This window comes from Montipora foliosa, chromosome 6 (genome assembly GCF_036669935.1).
Source record: "Montipora foliosa isolate CH-2021 chromosome 6, ASM3666993v2, whole genome shotgun sequence".
Classification (NCBI taxonomy): Eukaryota; Metazoa; Cnidaria; class Anthozoa; order Scleractinia; family Acroporidae; genus Montipora; species Montipora foliosa.
This window is the reverse complement of record NC_090874.1, coordinates 38,278,777-38,293,776: the sequence shown is the minus strand read 5'-3', so window position 1 is coordinate 38,293,776 and position 15,000 is coordinate 38,278,777. Positions and strand designations below refer to the sequence as shown.

General features: G+C 38.7%; 1 protein-coding gene and 1 pseudogene across 1 annotated transcript in view; both read right to left on the bottom strand.

Annotated features, from left to right (window-relative positions):
* LOC138009045 (DELTA-thalatoxin-Avl2a-like) overlaps nucleotides 1-2,686 on the bottom strand; it is a 5,232-nt gene extending 2,546 nt beyond the window's left edge. The window contains exon 1 of the mRNA XM_068856339.1: nucleotides 2,496-2,686. The gene's annotated coding sequence lies outside the window, so the exon portion shown is untranslated. The remainder of the gene's footprint in view (nucleotides 1-2,495) is intronic.
* Nucleotides 2,687-7,125: 4,439 nt separating this feature from the next.
* On the bottom strand, nucleotides 7,126-8,734 carry LOC138005517 (uncharacterized; annotated as a pseudogene).
* Nucleotides 8,735-15,000: the final 6,266 nt, after the last annotated feature.

The following is a 15,000-nucleotide window of genomic DNA, read 5'->3' as shown; positions in this document are numbered from 1 at the left end:
TTTTAGACAACCCACAACAATGTTTTCCTTCTAGGGGGCAATGTTGTTAATCCGCCCTCAAACTTCGAAACAAACCGTAACATTTAAATTTAATGAAATGAAAGAAAAATCCCCATGAACATTTTTTTTCTCGGTAATCGTACCCAATTTCTATTAACCTGGTCGTTCACCCTCGATTGTAAAAATGACGTTAGTCTAGATAAGGCAATACCTAAAAAAAATTGATATCCCGTACGTACATTGTTTATGAATGGTCCTGTTTATCTACGTTCCTCAAAATCAAACTAAGCCAATTGCGCTTTGAAAACAAAATGATACAATGAGTGGATTAAACTTCCATTGCGTTATCACTAACCTTGATATTCCCTGGACTCCCTTTCTTGCTGGTATGTCCAGTGAGGAAGAAATTTAGTTATTAAATAGTATAGTCTTGTTACGGACTTTTGAACTCAAAGTTGGAGGCTTGCAGGTTCATATCGGTGTAAGTCGCGGAATATTTTCACGGATATCACCTTTTACGCTATTCTTTGTTCTCCTTTATTTCATGGCTTACTGGTACTTGTCGAGAGAACTACATTCAAAACGCAATGGCTTTGTAACGCATTTTATGAGTTTATATCAAATTAGCCGGTTTTTTTTTTTTCTTTTCTGGCCAAAGAAACTCTCTTTACATGCAGTATTGCTTGAGTTTTTCTTTTTAATGACAACAATATTCCTAGAAGAAAATTACGATCTTTACAATTGCTTTTCTTTATGTTCTATTATTTAGGTTTGTGCTGTCCACGTTATCGTTAGGAGTAACTGCAGAGTACCTGGCCACTTTTGTTTTTTTGTAGCTGCATCGTCTGAACAACGAAGCATATAACAATACACGCCATTTGTATACGAATAAGTGAATCGATATTTTAATAATCTATCATAGCCCCTGCATGCTTTGAGTAACAGAGTAATAGGCCATTTCCGAGTTCATGTCTGCCTCCTCTTCAAAGCGAGTCTAAGTGCGAAGTTTTTTCTTACGAAAAATTAGTTTTCATTCACATGTAAAGTAGAAAATAATTACCATCACAAAAACTTCGCACTTAGACTCGCTTTGAAGAGGAGGCAGGCATGAACTCGGAAATGGCCTTTTGAAGTATGAAAGAAAAATGTATACATTTGAAGTTCGGGCTATAGACGAAAGATCCTCGCACTTAACAAGACAATTTAAAACAATTGTCACTTTAGACACCTGAAAAATTCAGGTGGCTTCATCGCGATTCGAACCCATTATATCTGCGATGGCGGTGCAATGCTCTACCTGCAACTGAGCTATGAAGCCAATCAGGTGCGAACGGGTCAATTTGTTGGGCTTATGTCAGTGTTCCCGTGAAAGGACTGACGAATGAAAGAAATTTATATATTTGAAGTGCAAGGATTCATCTTTCGTCTTTAGCCCGCTCTTCAAATAAATACCGGTACATTTCTTTCATTCGTCAGTCCTTTTACGGGAACATATGAGCCCAAAAAATTGAACTGCACCTAAGTCAAATCATGCAGTGGCTTCGTAGCATTGCTGTGCGTTAAAGCGGCCTGAAATTTTCAAGTGTCTTCATAAGTGACAATTACTTAAATTGTCCAGCAAAGTGCGAAAATCTTCGGCGATTTTCCGGTTGTTGTGAAATAAACTCAATTTTTTAAAAAATGAACCTTTTTTTTCAGTTATAAGAACGTTCTGACTGAGATTACCGTATTTACTCGAATAACGTTACTGCGTTTACTAAATTTTGAGCGTGTCCGATGCGGCGTTTATTCGAGGGAGGCGTTTATTTCAAAAACATATTTCTTAAGTCACACCGTATGTGTTATACCCGCAAAATTGTTGGCCTTAACAACAGAACTGCACATTGGAAAAATTCTGAAGAACGAGCTTGATGAAGGAGCTGCAAAGTATGGCCACTTCAAACTTAAAAACATCGTCATATAGGAAAATAAATCTCCAAGGCTGGTTTAGATTACCGAGTTGTAACGTGTATATACTTGTTTCTTTCTTAGGGCCCAGGAAAACGACTTGAGCATTTGCTCAATATTCAATAATAATCCGAACGTTCATCCTCAGCACCAAAATTAGAGTGAATATTAAACAATCGTTAAACCCAGATAAAAATGCTATGACATGCTTTCGATATTCACTACACGTACGGTTCGCTAGACAACCGACACTGCTGCTGCATTTGATAAAATAAAATAAAATAAACTCAGGAGATATGAATGCCCTGTATTTAGAATGGAATTCGAACTTAACTTGAAGGAAGCCCTTCAAATTAGGTGGCTAAGAGTGTAGTGCATTATTTACGGAAGGCTATAGGGCACCGGAATTGCAATTCGTTACGTACTGCCAGTACTAGTGAATATTTGTTGTGGAGAAATCTGTTAAACTGATTTATTACATCGAATTAGCGATGAAACAAACTAATCACTGGGAATGTCATGGAGTTTATTAGTAAGGCTTAACTTACGTGTCAACATTGTATGGATTCCACTCGTCAACAGTTTTGTCGGGAAATCGATGAGGTCGATCCCTTGCTAAATGGCTACTTCAGGCTTTAGTGTTAGTATAATTTTCTTCTGGAATTCTACTTGAAAACTATCCTTTAGTTTTGGAATTGAGACCGGATAGGTGAAAGAATGTCAGAGAGAGAAAGAGTTGTAAGTAGTTCTCTTCGAAAGTGAAAAATATTGGAAATGAAATGTTTGGTTTCACTCGTTTTCTTTTTGGGAAAGAGTGTGTCTTGAGATATATCGTTTCCAAAGTAACGGAAATTCACTATATACTCGACTTTTAACAGACTTCGCCACAACAAACGTCCACTGGTAAGGTTTCTTACGAAAAGTAACAATCGTCTCGTAGCTTATCGTAAATAATACACTAAACTATTAGCCGCTTATTTGAACGGTTTCCTTTAAAATTCTAAACACAGGCATTTCATGAAGTTTTTTTGCTGTTACGGAGAACATCTGATTTCGTGATTAAAAGCGTAGAGTTTATTTGTTCAGAAAAATCGGTTAATTTTATATACGATCATCAAACGCGTTTCAAAGCCATTGTGGTTTTTGAACTATATTCCCTCGAATAGTACCAGTTAGCGAACAAAGAAACAGGAGTAAAACAATAGTGGAAATGGTAATATCCGCGAAAAAATTCTCGCGACTTACATATCCACCCGCAAATAACACTGAGTTCAGAAGTCCGTAAAAAAGATTGCACTATTTGAAAACTAAGTTATTTTATTACTTCATTGCCCTACTAGTAAGAGAGGCAGCCGAAATATCAAGTTTGGTGAAAGAGCAATGGACATTGAGAACAAATTTTATTTCACTCTTAGAATATCACTTCGTTTTCAAAGCGTAACTAGCTTGGTTTGCGGTGCATAGATAAACAGGGCCGTTCCCTTTCTCTTTCAATTCATCAAATGTAATTTTATCTTGTTTAATGTTTAGGGAAACAAAGGTTTGTTTTTATTCAACCATTCTTGCACGTTGTACGTAAGAGATATCAATACTGTTGTTAGTCTGTGTATGGATTAACGTTATTATCACATTTTTCACTGTTAAGCTGAACTCTATTGTGCGCTGACCACTTTTTTCAACTGCTGTCCCCGTTCTTTGTCTAAAAAGAGAGGAAATCTTGGGGTTGTGTAGATCCTTGAGACACTTCTTGAATTACCTCAAGTTGAAAAATACTCGGATTTTGCCGGGCTCCTTTCTAAGTAGCATTCGTGGTAATCAAACGAGTTGATTTCTTGGAATTTCCTATAAATAACGTACATTTATCTACTAGCCCGAATGGAGGGTCCGTACGGGGTACGGGGTACGGAGTACGGTCCGAGGCCGAAAGCCGTGGGCCCTGCCTGCTCAAGACCAATGGATTTTCCCATACGGACTGACCAAGACCGGTAAATAACTTACTTATTTATTGTTTGTAGGTTTCTTCCTCTGGATATTAAAATTCACAACTGATTCACTTTCACTGTCTACTTGAACTCGTCGCCGTCGGCTTCGTCGTCTTCGTTCGGCTAAGGAACTGATTGAATTCTTGGTAGCTAGAGGAAACCAAAGAAAATGTATCTGTACTCAGATTCAGAAAGTTATGGATCGGGATAAACTTATTAAACCTTACACTCAACCTCCCATCGATAGGGTACCGTTCACTGTTATGTGTCATCCAAGTTTGCCTAAAAGTTTTGTGAAGGCCGTAAGTTAGATAACTCATTGGGTTAATTACGTTACCTTCGTTAAATAAAGAATGTTGTATTGTATTGTATTGTATTGTTTTTTTTAAGGAATTACATCCACTCCTTCAATTGTCTGACAGGCGCAAACAAGCAGCCTAATGTGCCAATGATGGCGTTCCGCCGATCAAAGAATCTGCAAGATTATTTGGTTCGTGCGAATCTACGGCCCCTATGTATTAACAATCTAGCCAGTAAAGGAACCGTGCACTGTAGTAGTACCAGATGCAATGATTGCAACTACGTTGTTCCCGGTAGTAGTTTCGAGAGCCATACAACCAAGAGAAGCCATACTATAAATTATCACTTAAATTGTAATTACTGGGTTGCCAGTATGGCAATCCCAGTCGGAAAATGGGTAAAATTTGTCTGTTTTATTTTTATTATTATTTCGCTTTATTTTATTTTTTGCCGTGTCGGTAAAAGACTTGCCTGTCACTCTCCTGCTGAGTGGTGTCTTTGTGCATAGAGTCTTCTGTGCGCATTTTCTTAGGTTTGAGGGGGCTGGGGTATTGCGTAGATTTCTCTGGTGGACACAGGAGAACATTAAATTGATCTGCAATGGCGTCGAAAGTCATTGTAACGCGAATGGCGTTTTAGTGGATCTTTAAACAAAATATACCCTTATGGAGCTCAATAATGGAAAGCCAATTGGATAAACAAGACAGGCGGTGAAAACTAAATATCTGGAATCTTAAAAGGGACGAGTAATGAACTTCGACAACAATCTTTCACCCGTAGAGCCGTAATGAAAGTGAGCTGTAGTTCTAATCTTGTACCAAGTGTGGTTTTTTGTACAACAATGAAATCAAATGGAAAATTCTCTAGTAACAGAGAAGGATTCGAACAAGTTAAGTGGAACTGTGATTTCTGTTGTCTGGCTATTTATATTTATTTGTACTCAATTCTGCACAGTCTTCCGGTAACAATTGGAAATTTCACTAATTCTTGTTAACCTTCAATGGCGTCGAAAGTCATTGTAACGCGAATGGCGTTTTAGTGGATCTTTAAACAAAATATACCATTATGGAGCTCAAGAATGGAACGTCAATTGCATGAACAAGACGGGCGGTGAAAAATGAATATCTGGAATCTATAAAGCGACGAGAAATGGTCTTCGACAACAATTACATGTTTTGCCGTTGGATATCAAGTGAGCTTTGTTTCTAATATTGTGCTGTTATGTACAACACTGAAATCAAATGGCAATATTTTTATGGATTTAACAAACATTGAAGGAATCGAACGCCTTGAATGCATCACAATTTACATTTATTTTGTACTCAACTCTGCAGAGTCTTCAGGTAAAAAAAAAATGAAAATGTGACAGTGAAGAATTATTTGAAAGAAAGCTTGTTCTCTCTTTTGTGCTTCATTATTCACGGTCAAGGCTCTTCCGAAAAGGGTTTTAAATCCTGAACTGTGCGATTAATATTTATTTAATTGTTGTTGTTTCTTGTTAGCACGCAAGCAATTAAAATGGGAAGTGTTTTTTGCCGCTAATAGGAAATTGTTAGTTTCAATAACGTTTACGCTAATATGACATTTTTCGTCCAATGATCGCCCAAAAATAAAGCTTTTTAACGACCTTTATGTGGAATATTCTTTGTAATTTAATATTCTCTGTCAAAAATTTGCATAAGAAGCTTGAAATGAACATTACCACTCGCACGGGAAACTTAGTCGCTGATTTACCTCTTAGTCGAGTTCTCGTTAATATTTTATTAACTGTGCTATCATGTACAACACTGAAACCAAACGGCAACTTCTCTGGTAACTTTTTCGAGTTAGATACCAAAGAGGGAATCGAACACCTTGGGTAGTCTACAATTTTCTGGCTATTTATCATTTTATTTATTTGTACTCAACTCCGAACTGTCTTCTGATAAAAGACAATTTGAAATTTGACTAATTCTTGGTAGTCAAGAATTATTTGAAAGAAATGGTTCTTCCGTGAAGGGATTGATGAACAATGCTCCAGAGAAGAGTCCGGTCTCGGGTCAATAACCCGACAAAGAAGGCTTCTCGACCCGACAGATGAAATATAAATAAACAATGAAATTTTATATGAAATGGATCATATATGAACTGCGGATATGAAATCAAGTGAAGCTATGATCCTCGCAGTTATAAACACAATTTTTGCAATTGCGTAAAGAAGCCTGAAAAATTCATGACTTCAGCGGGGTTTGAACCCGTGACCTCGCGATACCGGTGCGACGCTCTAACCAACTGAGCTATGAAGCCACTGACGTTGGGAGCTGGCCATTTGTGGGTTCTAATGTTCCCGTGAGGAATGAATCAACGATGAAATTAGATATGAAATGGACCATATGTGAACTGCGGATATGAAATCAAGTGAAGCTATGAGTGTGTTTACGACAACCTCGTTCCCAGGTTCTCTCTCCTACCCGTCCCCACGGACGGGTAGGAGAGAGACCCAGGGTATTTTACACAGTGAAATGATTCGTGCAACTTGTCCCGCCACAATGTCGCCAAAACATTGCAAGACAAGTCGCACGGAACATTTCACAGAGTAACAGCGCCTAATTGAAGGACATACCACGCACCAAAGTTGACAGTCTCATATCACACTTAATTTGGGCAGAAAAAGGGCCTTAAATCAATCTCCTCACATTATGCTGAGCCAATCAGCGTTCGGGCACGTGCAAAGTTAGCAGATCGCGCGTGAAGGCGCAATAATCGGGTGACACATTCCTTGAAGTGCAAGGATATAACCTTGAAAATGAAATAAACCCCTTAAGTGGAGTAACTATTTTAGCATAGTCTTTCCTAATCTCCATTATTTTGCCAAACAGCATGTTCGGGTGTACAGGACTCGTTTTCTGTACCCTGTCTATTTTGATTGCAACCATGTCATCGATCTTGAAAGGTGCCTTCCTTGGTTGTCTGGGTTTTTTTTTACCATTTCTTCATTGTATTGACTCTGTCGTTCACGTATCTTCTGGTGTTTGGCTGCTCTTTCAACAGTTTTACACTGATCGTTGTCCAAAGTGTTTTTACCAGAGGCTAGATCAGTGGCTTCCCCTTGACATTTAATGTCTTCATCAGTGTTCTGGTGGCTCTCACGGTGGGCCGTTATTCCGAAAAGTTCTTCATGTATCATTCTTTCAATTTCTTCTTCAATCTTGATTCTAAAGGTGCAGGCACTGGTCGTTGTCTCTGGACTTTCGGAGGCACTTCCTTGTTGACTTTGATATCATATTCATAGTTATTGAACACTCCCAACTCTTCCTTAAAGACATCTGTATACTCTTGTAAGATGCACTCCCTCTCATTTGATGGCCTGTCACCAACAGCATAGATCTTTACTAGATTAGGGGCCTGAATAGCACTCCTCCCTAGTAACGGTGGTCCATCGACATCAATCACAAACACTGGCTCCACGATCTCTTGGTTTTTACATTTCACATTTGCCTCGAACGTTCCCAAACAGTTGAGCTCTCCCCCTCCAAATTCCGAAAACTTGGCATTTGATTGTTTCAGGGGACTGTCTATGTTAGCTCGAAACCATCGTTTTGGAAGCAGGGTTCAAGCACATCCAGTGTCAATGATCATTTCTACTGGTTTACCATTAATTTCAACATCAATCGTAAAGTCGAGTCACCCTGACTCACTAGCAAAGTAAACGTATTCGTGGTGGTACTCATCTGTACCCTGGCATGTCTGCTGTGCAGCCTTCACCTTGCGCTCCTCTTTCTCTGCGCCACTTGATCTGCAGTATTGTGCCGAGTGTCCAGTCTTTTTACATTTCTTACACTCAACACCCTTAGCTCGACATTTGTCATCATTAGCTAGATGATCTTCTAAAACAGCTCTTTGTTTTATGCGTTGGATAATGTAGGAGTTTTGTCGTATTTGTTTCTCTGATTCACATCAGGTTTTTCTGTGAAACTTTGCGATTTCTCTCCTCCAAGTAGCAACGTATCCTTCTTTGCATTCTCTATTGCTCTTCTCAGCGTTTGAGCCTTCTCCAGTGTCAGGGTATCCCCTTTGCTGTAGAAGTTTATCTCGTAAGTAAACGTCGTAACACTTCTCGATAACTTGACCAAGAATATTATCTTCAACAGTCTCTCCAAAGTCACAAGAAATGCTCAGGACTCTCAGTTCCGCAATAAATGTATCTAAAGTTTCATTTTCCTTCTGTGCTCACTTCCTGAACCTGTATCTTTCAGCCCATTTGTTCTTCTTTGGTCGAAAGTGTGCAGTCAACGCTGCAGTCACATCCTCATATTTCTCTTTACTTCCAGGCAGTCCGGACAGCAAACGTTGCACACCCGTCCCTGCTTAATGTAACAAAGTCGCCCTTTGTACAGTATCTTCTTCTTTGTTAGGTTTCGTAGCAATCCTGTAGTTTCCAAATGCCTCCAGCCAGTGCTTCCACTTATCCGCTAAATTCGTGGCTTGAGGTTTACTGGTGGTAAAACAAACTTGTTGAAATTCATCCTTATATTTGCCGAAATATATCACTTTATCCTCGTCGCCAATTGTAGTGTTATTAGTAACGGATGGCCTGGATAAACGCAACCTTTCTCATAATTCTCCTCGTGTCCGCCGTTACATACATACACGCACAATGCTAAGTAACCTGGCATTCAGGCACAGGGTTCCTACAACACCACAATAGCAGTAATTCTTTACAGCATCGAAAACTTTATCTGCTGATTTTGCGTGTAGAAAATGTGAATTGAAGAACTTTGTATGATGATCGATAAGATTAATCACCCACTTGTGAGGATTTCAACATGTGCACGGTAAATTTCGAAATTCCATCAAGTCAATCTCCAGTGTTGACAAAAAAGACGGTGCTTGCAATGGTTTGGTTACCTCTTTGACTCTACTGGTAATTGGTTTGTTTTCTGCATGCAGTCGACATAAACTCACAAAGAGGTTAGTAACCCTTTGCCTGACTTCAGCAAAGTTCTGTTTCACCCAGTGTTCTGTCTTTTTTCGCCCTCTATGTGCAACTACTTTGGGTGCAAACAAATGATTTTCATGAAGCTGACTCTTGTAAAGAACCACCTTGTTGTCACAAGAAATGATATGGTTGTTCGAATTCACCGTCCAATTTTTTCGCTTGATGGTCTGTACCTCTATTTGGTCATGATCCTCTCGATCCCATCTGAATTCTTCTTTTCTTTAGCGACGAGATATGTTTTTTCTCGCTCACAGAAATTGTCGTCTACGAATAAAATAATTTCAGATTTACTGGTCTTTTTCTGTTCTTTAAAAGGCTGTCCAGCGCAGAAAGAAATTCCATTTGGTCTACACAATTTGAAGTGGAATCGTCGCAGTTTGAAGCCATAGCTCGCCGGAGATTGTGATGAAAAATAAGCTCTGTTGGCTTTATCAATATTCTGACATGACTCCTGGAATTTCAGGACAACAGGCCATTTTCGAAATATCAAATATTCAGCTTAATAGTGAAGCAGTGAGGACAAAAACAATAGAAACACGTTGGAATGAATGTAAAAAATATTTGGATATCACCCACTTTCCTTTGTCTTTGCCCTCAGAACCTCTCTTTCAAGCTGAATTTTAATATATCGTAAAAGCAAAAATTACAATGCGAAAATGCAAAAATTGCAATGAAGTATAGTACATTCAGGCTATTTTTTGGATTTGCCCGCTTATGATTATGCAAATTAAATGTTTAGAAAAAAAATAAGCTGGTTTTAAAAAAATTCAACCAAGAGCAAAATTAAACCACAACATACCTATATACTTACACCAAGGAACAAATATATATACACCAATGACATCTATATTTACACCAACGAAAAATATTTGGATCTTAAAAATCTGTCATGTGCAGTGGAACCTAGATTTAACGAAGCTCTAAATAACGAGGCCCTCGATACAACGAAAGATATTCCTCAACTCCTCAATAAAAAGTAATTTTATGAAACGTAACCTCGATAATATATGGATTTAGCCAAGCCTAAAAGCAGAGCTCCTGTTTCTCACCCCAGAGAGCAATATAGTGTATATGGAAATAACTATTTCTTCTGCATAATGTACAAAACTAATCGTCATTAATGAAACAGTTTAAAGTGATCAAAAACACCTCTGAGCTAACAGCAGTAAACAAACAAGCCTTGTAAACAATAACTAACAATTTCAATGAACAACTAAAACTGAAATTATGTAGTGTATTGGGGACCTATGTTACCCACACAGCAATGCGTTACGAGTGAGAATAAAAGCCACGAGTTGTGTTTGACACGGTGTTTTACTAATCTCTTTCACAACATTTTCCGTTTGACTAATAATCTTTACACCCTCTCTCTTCAGGTTAAAACAACAGCAAAAGTTACTAATTAAGGTGGCTCAAACCAGTTTCATTACTTGAAAGAAGGGTTCTTATTAGAAGGACTGACACTACAGCACTTTATCGCTTAACAGCAACGTTATGGTACCATATAAAACACCAATTATTGCTGAAAAAAATTCGGTCATTCTGGTGACATCAAAAGTTACCGTAGCAACAGGAAAGACCTTCAAAAACACCACATATTTCGACTTTAGCTGCTCATATCTCAAAAACGAATTCTGTGACCCCCATTTTTTAATTTCTGAAATGTAATAAGCACGCCGGAGTGAAACTTTCTGCAAAGTTTAAATTCAATCTGTGGGGCGGATTCAGAACCACCTTAACTAAATGAAAATTTGAGGTAGTTCTGAATCCACTTCACATAATTTTTTCTCACTTTGCAGAGAATTTCATCGTGGCCTGCTGATCACTTTTTGCTATAAAAAATTGGGGTCACCGAATTCGTTTTTCAGATATGAGTAACTAAAACCAAAATATAAGGCGTTTTTGCAAGGCTTTCCTGTTGCCATGGTAACTTGTTACGTCATAAAACTTCTACATCTTGTTCAGTAATAACTGATGTTTTACATGGTACCATAACATCGCTGGTACGTGATAAAGCGTTGTAGTGTCAGTCCTTCTAATAACAAGGTATCTTGAAAGTTCCATAAGGTCGCAATAGTAGCAAGTATGATAAATACTGTAGGAAACAGACAACGTTTTTAAAAGACACTAATGATGACAATAATACACGTTATTTTAAACTCTCTTTGTCGGCCATTATTCAAAAATAGCGAAACTTGACTCCGACAACTTACTAAGCGCTTCTGCTAATCTGACCTAGCTATCAAATTAGTTTTCACTACATTCAAAATTAAAAACATGTTTAGTGTTAAAGATCGTACTCCTGTTGCTCTAAAATCCATGGTAGTTTACCAATTTTCTTGTGCGGGTTGTAATTCCCGTTATATTGGCGAAACTAGCAGCCACTTTTCTACCAGGATAAAGGAACGCACGGAAAGCGATAAAAACTCGCATATCTTTAAGCATTTCATCACATCTCCTTTATGTAAGTACAAATACTCCCCTTCGTGCTTTAGTATTCTGGATTCTGCCAGCAACTCAATTGATTTAAAACTCAAAGAAGCTTTTTATATAAATAAGATCAAACCGGAACTTAGCAAACAATTGCAGAATTACAACACTTTTCTCACGTTTTAGTTTACACCTTGATGTTTCATCTACTCGTAGACTTTATAACTGTCCACCCTTAGGAACTCATTAAACTGATGATGGCATAAGCATGCCGAAACATGTCTTTTAAAAAAGTTGTCTGTTTCCTACAGTATCTTGAAAGCGATGAAACTGGTTTGAGCTAAAGCGTAGTAATTCACCTACTCAACTGCAATTTCACCGTCAAACAAAGAAGCTCAGCATGACAAACTGGCAAGACAAACGATTGTTATAACTCAATCGCTGTTGGAGATTTTGCAGAAAATCGCAGGTTCGAGCTTATCAAACCGCTTTTCTAAGTCTTATCTGGCCAAAAGGAACGTAAACTGTCCCAAACATTGCTGACAAGTGCATTCGTTGCAGATTACTGCTGATAAGCCGCTAGAGGTCACCAATCACGAGAAAGACCTCGGAGTCTGCGTTAGTTCCGACTTAACGTGGAAAAAGCACACGCTCGAACAGTGCGCTAAGGCAAACAAGTTACTGGGGCTCATACGTAGATGAGCGATGGACGTTCAAAGCTCAAGCACCCGCATAACTCTCTACTTAGCTATCGTACGTCGTGCTCTTGGCTACGCCACTCAAGTGTGGTCTCCGCAAACAATAGACCTCATAAGACGCATCGAACACGTCCAGCGACGCGCCTCAAAGTTTATTTTAGATCTACCCTTCCTATGTGAGGAAAGCTATAGAGACAGGCTCTTGTCAATTGATATTCTACCTATCTGTTATTGGCATGAGTTTTTGGACTTGGTCTTTTTCTTTAAGGCCACCAATGGTATTGTTTGTGTATCACATGACGTGCTCCCTGAACGCATTGTTCCCATAAGGGTCACTAGAGCAAGCGCTAGCAATGCAAAATCTTTCAGACCAAAGAAATGCCGCACTTCTACTTATCAGCACTCTTTTTTTGTAAGAACTTCTAGAATCTGGAACGCTCTTCCCCTGCAATTAAGATATGACCATGTAACTCTAAACCAATTTAAATCTCTGCTCTCCTCATACTACAAAGATGCACTTATCTCGCGCTTCGATGTTGAGGGCCCTAGAACCTGGAAATCTGTCTGCTTAAAATGTAATACGCCACGCAACCTTTCAGAGCCTATTTCGTGTTGTTATTAGTTTTCTATATTTCACTATTTTATTCGAGTGTTTAGAACTTTGTTAATCTTGGGCCCACAGTAATTGGCGTCAGCTGTTGTGGTCACCCTGCCTTACCCAGTATTTGTTGTTTACGTCGTCTTGTTTTGTTAATAGTTAATTTAGAAGGCGAAGTTTAATAAATAAATAAATGTACTGTAAACCAATATATATAGTTTACGTCATAGAAAGTGCGGCCTACGGGGTTTTATTCACAAGTTGTTTCTGTCAAAGTTGTTTCTGTCGTAAGCACGTTCAATAAAATTTGTGCATCCTAAAAAAAAACTTAAACTTAAGTCTTAAGTTGTAGTTTAAAAAGTTTTAAATATTCACAGGAGGGAATATCATTTGGTAGCTTGTTTCAGAGTTCAGGAGGGGAAAAAGAGAAATCCCCAGAGCCATTCGGAGTTAAGATTAAAAGTAACAGACGCAATGACGGTGGAAGAAGAACGTTTGGGTCGACCCAAATATTAAATTTGACCGGCTCAGTCGAATAAAACGGCAAAGTGCGACTCTGGCTGGATTCAGACGTCGAACTTCTCATGCTCCGAATCCAATACATAAATTATTTTAATGCATTTCTACCCACAATCCAGCATTTTTGAGTTTCTTGTCATGCGCAGCTTTTCATGCGCAGAGTTGAAAATGGCGGCCTCAAAGGGAAAAGAAATGTGTTCTTCGTGCTTTCGTGAAACGGGATATTGTGGTATTTTATCTTTAAATCCTTTTTGTAACCGGTGTTCGGTGTCTGAGAAAGATGAAGGTTCTCCTGGCTGGGTTATGGGAAGATCAGTAGTTTACTGTCAAACATGCTACGAAGAAAAACAATTGACAGCACCACAGTATGGGGCCCAGTTCTCAGCCACAAAAAACGTAAACTTGTATTTCTTACCTTGGAATAGCCCTAAGGACTTGAAATTTCAAAGACAACTAGCTTCAGCATTCAGTTTACACAGGTAAAGCTATCGACTGCTCAACGCTGTTTTCTCCCGAGTAATAACGAAAATGGACGCGTAGTTCGTGGGCCCAGTTATCGGCCAGCGCGGCCCAGTTCTCGGCCACTAAAGAGTGCGCTCGATTCCTTAGAATAAACAACGCTTCATCGCCAACTTTTGTTGTGAAGTCACTAATAAGGCTTGTGCTTGATATTTCGCCCACAAAGTATCCTTAACGAGCTTTGTTTCGTGTTAGAGAAGGAAGTTTTTTGCACATCTAATTTTTCTCCTAATTGCTCCATGGCAAGCGAGGCTAAAAAAAGAGTTGGGAATTTCAAAACGGGGTCCGGTAAGTCAGAACTCATAGTTTTAATTCATATCTACTGTCAGAACATGTCACCCCATTACAGCTTTACTTTTACAAATGATTTGACAAGAAAACTCCATACAAAACTATGAGCGGTTTTTAGTGTTGTCGACGGCGAGCAGGGTGGCCGAGAATAGGCAAATACGAAAAAGTACCAAGGAAATATTGAGAAGTGAATTTAGGTCAAAGAATAAAATAGGCCAGGAAAAGTTTACATTTAACTGAAAGCTTTATCACTCTACGTTCTTTATGCCAAGAATTGGCTTTTGGGTTTCCTATACGGATGAAATATAAATTTGAATTAGACCATGTAATTCGAGTAGCCGTAAACAAACACGTTTTCGTGGAAACCAAATTCACCTACCTTCGTGTCACCTCGACTTGCTCAAAGTGTATAGTAGCCGTAAACTCAAACCTCGGCAGGACGAAAGGCAAGGAATCAAGCTACCTTTGGAAGCAATTGCTTTTTAGTCAGATTCAATTGTTGCGCAAAAAATAAACGTTGAACAAAAAGTGGCCGAGAACTGGGCCCCTTACTGTAAATGTAACAACAAGCCGGTGAACAGCTGATAAAAGTGACACCTTGTGTATTTCTACACCGGACAACAAAGAAGATCAGAGTACAATAGATGAAACTTCTTCTATACCTTCTTTGAAGAGGTAAGGTAACGAATTTGAGATTGTTAGACTGGAAAATATTGTTGATTGGCAGCAGATTTAACA